Below are 14,101 nucleotides of genomic sequence, written 5' to 3'. Positions count from 1 at the left end.
AATTTCAATTATAAATTATAAAGCAGTTTCTAGGCATTATTTATAAATAAGCAAACCCATTGAAACGCACTCAATCCATTGATGACTGGAGGCTTAAAGACTGGCCTGCTCCATGCCTCATCTTCATGTATATAAAATCAAAATTTGAAATATTTGTATCTGTAAATGTATTTATAGTCCACTTTTTAAAATTGAACCTTTTTTGACACAAAATATAAACTACCACAGTGGTAGACCACAACCCAGACCACAACCCAGTGATTTTAGCATTTGAAAATCAGTACCTTTAGATAGAGGCTAAATGAAACATTGTTGCAGAAAGAAATACTAATGGAAGATTGCAAAAAGAAGTTGAAAGAATTTTTTTGATAATAATCTTAATAAAGTTACAGATATAAGGATGGCTTGGGATGCAAGTAAAGCTTTGTGAGGGGACATTTTATACAATATAATAGTAATCTAAAAAAATTAAAAAGAGAAAAGAGAAGCAATTTTAGATGAGATAAAAACGAAAGAATTAAAGAAATCCCCAGAAAACTATTTCACAACAAATTGAATTCTTATAGCAGCAATTGTCCATGTAAAAGAAATGGAAGTAAAAATGAACTATGCAAAACAAAAGAATTTTGCATTTGCAAATAATCCAGGGAAATGGTTGGCATATAAATTAAGGAAAGAAAAAAGAGAAAAAAAATGATATTAAAATTACAAGATGGAAACATCATAATAACAGATAATTCAAAGATACAAAAAAAAAAAAAAATCATCTATATTTTTCTAAATTATGTAAAGGATAAGAGGTTTCCCTGACAAAAGTTGATGAATATTTAAAGAAGCAAAACTTACCAAAGATCACAGAAAAACAGAAAGAATTTATGAATGGACTTATAACAATAAGGGAAGTTTGTGAAGCCATAAAAAGGCAAAAATAGGGGAAGTGCCGGGATCAGATGGTTTACCATCCTCTTATTATAAGCATTTTGAAGTTGAATTATTGCAACTGTTGCAAGAAATGATGAATTCTATTTTACTGACTAGAAGGATACTGGACAGTTGGATAGAGGGTAATATAATATTAATTCCTAAAGAAGGTCAAGATTTGACTTTACCAAAAAATTATCGCCTGATATCATTATTGAATAATTACTATAAGTTATTTATGAAGATTTTAGCTGAGAGGATGAATATGGTCTTACAGTGGTTTATTTTTAATATGGTGTTTTTTTCCCCAAAAGATAGTTGAGAGATAATATTACAAATGTATTGGATATTTTGGAATACTTAGAACAACATAATGAAAAACAAGCTGCATTGATCTTTCTAAATGCAGAAAAGGCTTTTTAAAAATTTGAACTGGACGTTCTTGTTTAAAATTTTGGAAGATAGGGACTTTGGTGAAAATTTTATTAAATGGGTAAAATTAATTTTTATCTCACAAAAGGCACAGATAATTGTAAATGGAGAATTAACAAAACCTTGTGAGATACTGAAAGGGACAAGACAAAGATGCCCCTTATCACCATTGTTACTCATCTTAGGTCTGAAAGTATTGAATAGAGACATAAGACAATACAAAAGAATTGCTGGAGTGAGGATTAAAAGGGAAACATATAAATTTTGGGTGTTTGTCAACGATTTGGTGATAATTTTGGAAAATCCTTTGGAAGGAATAGAAATATTAATGGAAAAATTAAAGGATTTTAGTGTTATGGATTTTTCTGGATTTAAAATTAATAATGGAAAATTGAAGATGTTAACAAAAAAAACCCCATGTGGATGGAAGAGCAAAAAGTATTGATGGAAAAACTGGTTTTAAGATTGAGAAAAAAAGTGAAATATGACTAATATGAATTATATGTTATTTCAGAACAATTATGTTAAGACATGGAATAAAATTAAGAAGGATATGCTAAGATGAGAAATTACAATAGTCATTCTTGGGAAGAATTTCTGTGCTAAAAATGAATGTATTGCCTAGAATGATGTCCTTGTTTCAATCAATGCCTATTTTGACAATTGATGTACCATGTAAGCAATGACAGAAAAATATAGTGAGACAGTTTGGTCTAGTGGTTAAGGTAACGGGCTAGAAACCAGGACACTGAGAGTTCCAGTCCCAACTTAGGCATTAAAGCTGGCTGGGTGACCTTGGGCCAGTCACTCTCTCTCAGCCCAACTCACCTCACAGGGTTGTTGTTGTGGGGAAAATAGGAGGAGGAAGGAGTATTAGGTATGTTTGCTGCCTTGAGTTATTTATAAAAATAATGAAGGCAGGAGAATGAATGAATGAATGAATGAATGAATGAATATCTAGATTTGTATAGCAAAGGAAAAAGGGTTAAATATAAAATCCTCCAAGATGCAAAGGAACAAGGAGGATTGGAACTGCCTGATTTGAAATTGTATTTTGCAGCCTGCTGCTTGGTTTGGATGAAGGAGTGGGTGCTGCTGAGAAATAAGAGAATTTTAGAACTAGAAGAGCAGGACCTGAGGTTTGGATGGCATGGCTTTCTATGGTACAATAAAGTTAAGGTTAATGTAGCTTTCAAAAAAGACTATATCAGAAGTGCCATATTGAGAATATGGACTAGATATAAACCCAGGCTGTGCCCAAAAATGCCTTTAGGGATCTCAGCACAAAAAGGATTTTATAGAAAAGAAACAGCAGGCAAAGAGAGATGGTTAACCTATCAAGAGTTATTACAAGAGGAGCATAGAGAATATAAGATGAAATCAAGAGATCAACTGACTGCAGAGGGATTTAGTTTTCAATGGTTTGAGAAAGATTTAAGGTAGATAAGGGGACATTTAGAATTGAACAGCACAAGATAGAATTTGACATTGAACTATGTACAAATGATGGACATGTAATTGCTAAAATGTATAAACTTTTGTTGAAATTTGAAATGGAAGAAGAACACATGAAAGAGTGTATGCTAAAATGGGCTAAGAACTTTGGACATAATATACTGATGGAACAATGGGAAAATATTTATTTATTTATTTATTTTATTACTCAAATTTAGCCACCGCCCATCTCCCTCAAAAGAGGGACTCTGGGCGGTTTACAATAAAATCCAGCACAAAACATAAACATTAAAATCACATAAAACAGTTATCATAAAATACAATAAATAAATAAAATCCAAGAAAGATATAAAATCCAGGCTGGTGGGAGGGACTCTAGGGTGCAAGCCACCCCCAAGAATGGTTATTCACTTTCCTGCCCCAGGTGAGACAGCAGAACCAGGTCTTCAGTGCCTTCCGGAAGGTCAGGAGTGAAGGGGCCTGCCTCATCTTCAGAGGCAAGATATTCCAAAGAGCGGGGGCCACCACAGAGAAGGCCCATTTCCTGGACCCTGCGAGATGAAATTCTCTTATGGACAGGGTCCGCAACATGCCCTCTCTGGATGATCGGGTAGGGCAGGGCGATGTAATGGGGATGAGACAGTCCCTCACGTAACCTGACCCCATGCCATGTAGGGCTTTAAAGGTAATAACCAACACCTTGAATGGGACCCGGAAGCAAACTGGTACCCAGTGCAGCTCGCACAGCAACGGTGTTGTATGTGCTGACCCAGGGGCACCAAAAATAGCCCGCGCGGCTGCATTCTGGACCAGCTGAAGCTTCCGGAAACTCTTCAAGGGTAGCCCCATGTAGAGGGCATTGCAGTAGTCTATATGGGAGATAACCAGGGTGTGAGTGACTGTTCAGAGGGCTTCACGATCCAGGAACGGGTGTAACTGGCGCACAACCCGAAGTTGCACAAAGGCCCTCCTGGCCATGACTGCCACCTGCTCTTCGAGCAGGAGTCGTGAGTCCAGGAGAACCCCCAGATTATGCACTGAGTCTGTCTGGGGCAGTGCCACCCCATCCAGAACTAAGGATGACAGTTTCCCGGAAGATGAAGCACCATCAATCCACAGCCACTCCATCTTACCAGGGTTCAGTTGAAGCCTGTTGTTCCCCATCCAGACCCCCACAGCCCCCAGGCACTGAGAAATGGCAGTCACTGCATCACTTACCTCACCCGGGATAGAGATGTATAATTGGGTATCAACAGCATACTGATGATACCTCAACCTGTGGTGACGGATGATCTTACCCAGTGGTTTCATGTAGATGTTAAACAAGAGAGGAGAGAGAACCAAACCCTGCGGCACCCCACAATGGAGGGGTCGAGGGTCGGATCTCTCCTCTCCTATCACCACCGACTGGGACCGGCCCTGGAGGAAGGAGGTGAACCAGCGCAGAACTACGCCACCCATCCCCAACTCCCTGAGCTGTCCCAAAAGGATACCATGGTCGATGGTATCGAAAGCCGCTGAGAGGTCAAGGAGAGCAAGGATGGATGCACTGCCTCCATCCCGCTCCCACCAGAGATCATCCATAAGTGCGACCAATGCTGTTTCCCATATCCTGGCCTGAAACCTGACTGAAAGGGGTCCAGATAATCTGTTTCATCCAGGACCCTCTGGAGTTGCAACAAATATGTGACTGAAAGGACTGGAAATTTATATTATGTTATAATTTAAAAGAGAATTTTAATAAAATGATGTACTGTTGGTACATGACTCCAGAAAAATTATCTATAATGTATAAAGGTACTTCAGATTTATACTGGAAATGTGGAAAACATGAAGGGTCTTTTTATCATGCCTAGCAGACTTGCAAAAAACCCAGAAAATTTTGGGTTGATATACATACAGTTATATAAAGAATTTTAAAGATTAATGTTCAGTTGAAACCAGAACTCTTCTTGTTGGGACTAATGGATAGACAATCAGAAAAAAGTTATGGAAGATTGTTTTTATATATAATCACTTCTGCAAGATTATTATATGTACAAAAATGGAAAGACTGAAATACCCGCACAGTTGGAATGGCTGGTGAAGGTGACAGAATTAGCAGAGATGGCAGAATTGACTTGTTTGATTAGAGAAAAGACAATAACTACATTTATTAGTGACCGGAAACCCCTTATGGACTTTTTGTTGAAAAAAGAAAAAAATGAACTTGTGATTTATGGATTTGATGATTAGACTATGGAAAGAAGGAAATTATGTTGTAACCTTAGAAAGAGAGGGTAAAATGTAAATGTACTTGTAAATGCTGTTAAGAAGACTGTAAGCCACTTTTTTATAACTTTCTCTTTTCTGTTTCTTTCTTTGTATTTTTTTCACTTACTGCTTTTCTTTACTTTCCTTACTTTTCTCTTTCAAAATTTGTATTATTTTTATTATTTTAAAAATTTCTTTAATAAAATATATATATATACACAGAGAGAGAGAGAGACAGACAGACAGACATACCTGATACTTAGTATCTTTAATTAGTCAAAGGATTTACTTTGATGAAATATTCTTTCTTTATATACAATATTGTTGCTATTTAGATCTTCATGCTCAGTTCAGGCTACACACATGCTGCTAAGTGGGAAGACATCTATCAGACAGATGGTTGGTGATATCAGTTCTAATTCAATCACTTACTCCATCTCACAGACACTTTGTATCCCAAACAAGCACTGGAACAGATGAATATATCAGCCAAGTGCTTTGGAAATTGTGCAGTAAGATCAGTCCAATGATTATCATACATGTGACCCCAGTTTCAGAATGTTATATACAGTAGCTTTTCAGTTGAAGCAATCTTTTTTTTTTTTCAGGATAGTATAGTGGTTAATGTGACCCTGGTTTAAGCCCCACCCCACCCCCACATCATGGTAGTTAACTTTGGACCAGCCAATCCATGATGCATAACCCTAACTTGGTTAGAGTGGTTTGATAAGAATGGTTATAAGTTTTTAACTCTCACATTAAAAATATACACTAAAATTTTTTTGGAGCTAAATCCTTCCAGTACAGATTTTACCTCAAGATATAAAGAGTAGTAGATTAATGACTATCACTCTGTTCCTTATGGTAAACTTTACACAATTTCAAATACAGAAACATAAGATAAAGCAAACTCCCCAGATGTTAAATGTATTATTAGATCTTGTACCCTAAGTTCTTAAACATGGTGCTCTGTGAGGCTAATTTGAGTAAACTTGTATAGCAGGGATTTTTTCCATTCACCTACATATATCAAGTCTTGTTGCAGCCTTTTCATGGAAATCTTATTATTAAACCCTATTTTTTGTCCTATAGCCAACTTTCCATCACTAACATTAAGATCAAGTTGGAAATTAATTTCTCAGGTATAATGGATTTTTTATGACAGCCATATTTCAATGGGTCATTAGGCTCAAAAACTACCTTCAGTTTATTTATTTCAATTTATATTGAAATGCAAAAACAAAGAAACAAAAAAAGGCCATTGGAAAGAGGTTCAGCAACTCTTGAATGCATATCAGAGACAGATAGCTTCCACCTTAAAAAAAATAATGTCAAACTTTAATGTCTATTTTAGATAACAGAATGAATAAAATTTCCAAATAGTAGAGCATCACTTATAGAATGAGCAGGCCTAGCTACTGGATTTGATAAGTATCTGTGGTAGAAAGAAACAAAAGAAGAAAAGAATCTGAAAGAACATATTATGTGACAAAGTTTATTAAAAGCTGGAATCATTTAAAAGCAAGGATAAGTCTGGCAATCTCACACATAATCATCAAATGCTTTTTACTCTAAGGACAACTACAGTAAGAAACATTTAATCAGATATACCAGTATGATATAGTTGAATTCAGGAAACTGATTAAAGACACAAGAATTGCACCATGAAAGAAGGAATCCACCACAGTTAATGTATTTGCAAACAACTGGAAAGATAAAAAGGAGAGATGTTGAGAAAGATGACAGAACCTGAAGTACTTATAGAAAACAAGATCACTTATTAGGTCGTAAATATAAATTGTTACTGAAATATGATATGGAGACAGAACAAATTAAAAATTGCATGATAAAATGGATGAAAATTTTAAGGAAGTAATCACAGTGGATCAATGGAATTATGGAAGAAATCAATAGAATTTACACCAAGCTATAACTTAAGGAAAAATGGTATAAATTTTCCCTTGGTATAGATGGTATAGAAGGCATATAACTCTGTGAACGAATCATATAATAATAAATGCTGGAAATGTCATAACAGAGAAGGAACACTCTATCATGAAAATGAAAAATATCACAATTTTTTGAGATACATGCTGACAGTGGCAAGAATTAAACTGGCACAACATTAGAAAAGAGAAGCCTTGCTGACAATGCAAGATTGGGAGATCAAAATTGGAGAATATGCAGCAATGGAGAAATTGACTATATATATTCACAATAGAAGTGAAGTGCAACTAAATTCAAGCTGGAATGGCCCCCTTACATACAACATATCACACAGCAAGCTAAAGCATTTAGAGCTTGACTTTTGAAGAAAAGAGAGAAATTGATTAAAAATCAACTGAAAAAATCACTCAAATAGATATAAGCAAAACCCATTAAAGTTTAAAGCAAAGTGTAAATATTTAAGTAGTAGTTAATGGTTGGGGAAAAGAAAAATGAAGGGAAGTGGGAGAGTGCTGTTCAACACATTTTAATAATGTATTTTATATACTATATCTTACTTCTTGCATCTCTATTTTTGAACTTCTATCTTTGTACAATGCTTATACAATAACTCCCCCCCCCCCACCATTTTCATTCTATTTGATAGAAAATAAGTTTGCTTTTAAAAAAAAAAAACTTCCAAAGGGAGAAGAAAACCTTAGGGAAGAAAATATATTGGCTTGCAAGATTCTTGCGCTTACCTTAATTATGAGATGACGAAGCAGTATATAGGGGTGACCATATTTCCTTACACAATCATTGCTAGCCAGTAAAACTGCAGTAGAATGGAGTGCTCCACAATAGAGAAAAAGACAGCACATGGAACATGACAACAAGGTAAGTTCAAGATAAGGAGGGAAAAAAATTAACACAGCTAAAAAACTAAATAGTTAGCGAAATAACCAGGAGTGAGGATTTAATTATTTCATTTAAAAAAGAATAGGAAAATATGCATGTCCCTTAGATAAGATGTAAAGAAGTTGAAATGTAAGAAGATTGTGACGGCAAGTTTGAATCTGAATTTGAAACCTTCAGTATTCAGTTTTATCTTTGTTTGTTTTCCTGGCAGAATCCTCATTTTAATAGCTAATTGGCTGGCAAATTCAACATAATTCTCTCTCACATAAGAAACACCAATTGAATTAAGTCAGCAGATGGATGAACATTTCATTTGGTTTCTTTTTGATAAGAAGTTCCTGGAATTAAAAAATCCCTTCATACTGTATACAGAATGGAAAGGATTTTACCACATTTCAATACCAGAAAGAACATGACCGATCATTTAGACCATTTCTAGTATTGATATGCATGAAAGCCAAGTTATAACAATCTGTGCAGAATAACACTTTTCTTTAAAAGGGGAAGCTGATATTGCTGCTACCTAATACTAAAAGGAACTCTGTTAATCAGCAATTTTTTCCTTCTTTAGCCTGCTTTCCCACTCTCTCTTGCCTTCATTCCTTCAGTATTTTCACCTGGTTTCATTCCACTAATAACCAACCATTTTGTTCTGAGTTCCTTTTTTTTCTCATTTTCTGTAGACTTCTGTTAGCATTCACAGTTTTCTTGAAGAGCAAAACAGGATGAGGACCTCATCCATATGAGCCAACAACTGGCCACATCTCATATTGGCTACACCTTACCCAGTTTTGGCATAATGCTACTATTCCATCAATAAATAATGTGTTGATGTGGAATTCTCTGTTTGGCCATTTGGGTGACTGTTATGGGTGGCTGTTAGACCCCTTCTAAAACCTTGATATGCATTCCTCAACATGGGTCAAACCCTGGAACTGACACCTGCTTTTTTTCTTTCAAAATGGTATGCCATACTTTGCATTTATCTCTGAGATGTGCTTGATCCAGTGACCCTTCTGCCTAAAACCTAGCAAAGTAAAATAAAAGGAGGAGTATAATTTGCATTATGTTGCTGTGGGAAAAGAAAGACAACACAGGACAGCATAGTACCAATTAACAGTGAACATCCATCCCGAGTAACACAAAGCTATTGTGATTGCTGAAAATTGGCAGGGAGATTGCCAAGTCAGTGGCAGCAGGATGTTTATGGGGCTTTCCACTACCCTCCAGGAGCAATCAAGGATCGGTTCCTGCTTGTGTTATAGTACAATTGTATCAGGAAGAAAAACCTGTAGACATATCTTGGCGCCTGTGTAGCAGCCAATAGAGGAATTAATACAAAGAACAGATTTTTTTCCTTAGCATTTTTCCCTGAGTGTGCAGGGTCTACTTTTTTTGTATCAACCAAATGTTGATCCATTGGTTGTGACAGGAATTGGCCAACCAGCTTGTTGCCCAAGCCCCTGATGTCGAGGGCTGAGAGAGAGCGGCCGGCCCAAGGTCACCCAGCCGGCTTTCATGCCTCAGACGGGACTAAAACTCCCAGTCTCCTGGTTTCTAGCCCAGCACCTTAACCATGAAACCAAACTGGCTCTCTCATACAAAGAACAGATATGGACATAATTTAGATTACTGTTGATGTTATATATATATCAGGATCAACTATCTTAAGGCAATAATAAACTAAATTGCATGACATTTAAGGTACATATATAATTAATAACAAAAGCTTTGATTTCTGTTGCTGGATCTCAATTGAGTTTTAATGTCATCTTTAGCTTTGCTCTGTAGTAAGAGCTTTAGCTTACAAGGATTAGAATTTAAAATCTCAGATTCTACATTCTGTTGGTTAATAATCCTGTAATGTTATCTCCAGAAAGATTCAGGCTTAAACTAAATGGTTGGCATTATTCTCCAACGCTGTTTTATCCTTTATTTTCTTTAATCTAAAGCTAACTGAAGAATGAATTTGAACAGAAGAGAATCAGAAAAAGACTGCTTTACCCTTTCCTTTCTGTTTCAATCAGCAAGCTGCTTCCTGCATTCGTTGTACATTTTTCTCTACAGCTGAAAGAACAGTTTAGGAAAGTTGATTTTGAGCTGTAACATAACAGCACTCTCCTTGAATAGCCCTCCTCCATAGGCTGCTTTGCATTTAAAAAGGAGGAAAAGGATTGCACATAACACAGCAATGCTCATAATAATGTTGTGTGAGCCAAAGTACATGGGAGGAACTGAAAGAATAGGACAAAAAGATAGAAAGCGAAAGCTGATATTAGTTTTTTTCCTAATTCTTGACATACAAAAGGAAGGGCTTTCAATCTCATCTGTCTTATTTCATGGGCAAAGCATGTGGTGAGAGAGTAAGTATCCCAACTTTTGAAAGGAAAGCCGATAGCCTCTGACAGATGGAGGCTAATATGCCTTTTAGTGCAAGAGAACAGTTGATTCTGGGGCATGAAATCAAATTAGGGCATCTTGTAGCTGGCAGTGTGTCATTCAGATTCACAATTTGCACATCAAAGGCACTGCATTATTGGGTACTATTCTTTTCTTTTATCTTTGCCCGTATGTTAGCTTTACTTTTATTTACTTATTTTAAGTGCTGCACTGCTCTGTTCAATCTGCTAGGAGAGGTTTATGAACTGGATCTGGCAGGTATTAAAATGTGTAGATACAGTCTTGCTGATTTCTCCAGAGACATCAGCAAATAGTGTTGTTGGACCCATTTACTGTGAAGGAAAGCACAAATGGAGCTATTTAGGGAGAAGAATTAAAATGCCAGCTCAAGTCTCAGCCAATGCAGCACAAAACTGCAATGCACATTATAAGCCTATATACTTGAATAACAATTCATTCAAGTACTGGCCTTGATAAAATATGTTGTGAATGATTTAATCAAAACAGTGTAAGGGTACCCAATAGTTTAATTAAACTTCTCCTTTCCCATTTACTTCTACAGTCTCCAGCACATTTATAGCTGGGTATAATATACACATCTATTCAAAAGCCAGTCACGTTGAATTCAATGGGAATTATTCCCAGGAAAGGTTATGCATACAGTTGTAGCCAGAATATTTCACTATTTATGTAGCTAGTCCTAATTTATCAGGGTGTTTGACTATTTAAGGCAGCAGTTGAATTGAAGCAATATCAAATAGCAATTACGTTAATTAATAGTTAATACTTAGCACATCCCCCCAACAAGGGTATAGTTAGTGGCCCCCTAATTTGTGTATGTGTGTTGTGTGTGTGTGTGCTCCTAGTCCTCCCCTAGCTGCCAATCATTTTCCCATAATTAATTGAAATTAAACTTAGTTATTTAAAAATGAAATAAAATGGAGTAGAGTAGATTGGAGTAGGGTTAGGTTTCAGTTTACAAAAAGTGAGAGAGTTTTGAGAAAAATTAGTTTTTTTACTGTGAACCTTGGATCCATATTTGGCTGTTGAGGCAAAAAATAAGTGAGCTATGCTTTACTTGGAATGAACCAGAAAATTAGCATGGTTGAGTCTAGGGAAGCTGAGATTCAGAATTGTGAATAGTAAATACTTCATTAAATTTAATGAGATTGTAAAACACACACACACACCCAATGTGTAGAAAGAAAGAAAGAAAGAAAGAAAGAAAGAAAGAAAGAAAGAAAGAAAGAAAGAAAGTCTTATGTGTTAAACAAAACTTGTGTAACATATATACTGATTTAATTATTAATTTAATTAAATTATTAATACGCTGCTGTCCACATTTCTATATAATCCTCCATATGAAACTCCTAGTAGTAAAATATTTATTCAAATATAGGGAGATGAGTTCTTCAGATTACTGAAGAACTACTAGAATGTGGGTGTCCCTCCAGTCTTGCAATATAAATTTTTATTTAAAACTACACCAGACCCAATTTGATTATCCTCCTGTCAGTTTCCAAAGCACTGGAAATAGCTTTAGAGATCATAAGAATCCTCAAAAATTACTGACTTCCAGAACAAAATTAATATGTGAAATTAGTCATTTTCACAAGGGAGCCGTAATAGGATATCTGATGAAACTTGAAAAGCTCTGGATGCAGGCAGTTTAAGTAGATGCATCGCAAGAGATCCTCCTAATGTATGATCCTATGGATGTAATTCAAGTTAGTTTCTGTAATGCAGTTCTACATGTTGGGGTTTAGGCAACCACACACTTGCATTTTTCAAAGAATTACAAGCTTGTGAGAAACAATTTAAGGATTCAGTCATGACAGCTGAATGGAATGTATAGAGGCAGAATGAATATCAAACCTTAAGTATAAACAAAATATTGCACTATAAAAACCTTATTTTGAACTAGAATGTTCTTATGTTCAGGTGGCCTGAAATTCAATTAAAGCAAAGATTATCTTTAAGTATTTATTATAAGATGACTTGTGTAGCAAAATCTGAATTTATAACATCCATTTCCAGACTCTTTTGTTGAAAGCAGACTGATTGATTTACATATAACACAATTCTCCTGACATGGAAACTTCATGGCTATTACCATGCACAGCTGCTTCTTTCAGACCTTACACATTAATTGGCATAGATCCATGGACTATTTGGAACAAAGTTCACTTGAAGCCAATGCTCAGTCCATGGAATATATCCAGTAATCATGAAGAAAGAGCTGCAGTTGTGAGGAAGCTACTTGAAAGTGTTGGGCATCTGCCATATACAAGAAAAGGATACACATTGGATCACTAGCTCTACATTCCCCCATTGGTCACTGGTCATTTTGCTCAGTTCAAGCAAACTAGAATTTCATAGAAGCACCTGCACAAAATCTGCTCATTCACAGGGAGTTGATGGGAGCAGCACTGATTCCTTCACATTCAAAGAGTTTTACTCCATCTCAGCGGTCTCTCTCTTCTCTTACTGTCTTCCCTTTCGGTTCTCTTAGCTTTTTGGCTGCCCTTCTTAGAAGGAAGTTGCCATTTATTCTTTACTTCTATGGGGCAACAATCCAAAATTTCATCACCCCCATCCCTTGCTATTACTACTGTGTAGGTGCTCAAGGTACAATTGTCATACTTTCTGCTGCTATTAGGTCATTGTAAAATGTTTAGTATTTAAACTGAATTTGGTTGTTTTCCTCTGTGATGTTGTTATGATGAAGATGATGATGATGACTGATTGATTGATTTTTACAGGTTTTATTAACAGTAATAATAAACTCTTGCAAATGTTTAAGGTAAGGCAATTCAATTTTAAATTAATTAATAAAATAAATGCTACCAGTGCTTTAAAGGGCAACTTAACTTTTGTGACATTACTATACTGTATCTGCAGTTTCCTTGCAAGGTAAAGGAGATCAAATAAGAACAAGGTGGATAGTTCAAAAAAGGCTATCATTTTTCTGAAATTTCAGAATTGATGGTTTCACCATGCTGCTGACTTTGGTAATGTAAGTATCACTAAACCTCTGATTCTTTTTACTCATCTTACTTAATTGCAGCAGATGTGAAGAAACAGATCTCTGAAAAGCAATTAACTACATGTTATAGGTCCACTGGCTGGCAGGCAGATAAGCAATCCTCTTTCTTTACATCATATAACCACCACTGTTACCTGAGCTTTGCATGTATTATATATGCATGCAGAGCTATTCCATATACTACAAAAAGCACCACTGTAGTCATAGGACTCTGCAGAACTTCCTATTTCACCAATTTGCTGGACAGTTGACCAACTTTCTTCTGAAAAAGTGAAGTTTTTGATTTTTCTAATCTAGATGTCCATCTGACTAAATCAAAACTGGGAAGCCAGTCACCTTCTGGATGTCACCTGTAAATACACAAGGTCACTGGTTTTTACTGAGTTAGACAACGCGGTTCAGTATTGACAACGCGGGCTACAAAGATTTTCCAAAGTTTTGGCAGCTTTTCCCGTCAAGGGTACAGATCTCTTTCCACTTTGTAGGTTGTATGCACAGGTCAGATATGAGTCAACATAACACAAGCCTTTTAATATATCTGTATATGTAGGAGTTTTAAAGATGAGAAACCTTGTCAAATTTACATTGTTAATATATATAGTGAGAGAGAGAGTAACATTTCTTATATGTCTAAGTAATGCCTGATAAACTTAGAAATAAATTTATGTCCCCATGAAATGGAAGAAAAACATAAATCTTGTGCTTGCCCCACAAGAAATAATAATAGTTAATAATAATAGCAACAGTATT

This window comes from Candoia aspera, chromosome 3 (genome assembly GCF_035149785.1).
Source record: "Candoia aspera isolate rCanAsp1 chromosome 3, rCanAsp1.hap2, whole genome shotgun sequence".
In the NCBI taxonomy this organism is placed as follows: Eukaryota; Metazoa; Chordata; class Lepidosauria; order Squamata; family Boidae; genus Candoia; species Candoia aspera.
This window is presented reverse-complemented; position numbering follows the sequence as displayed.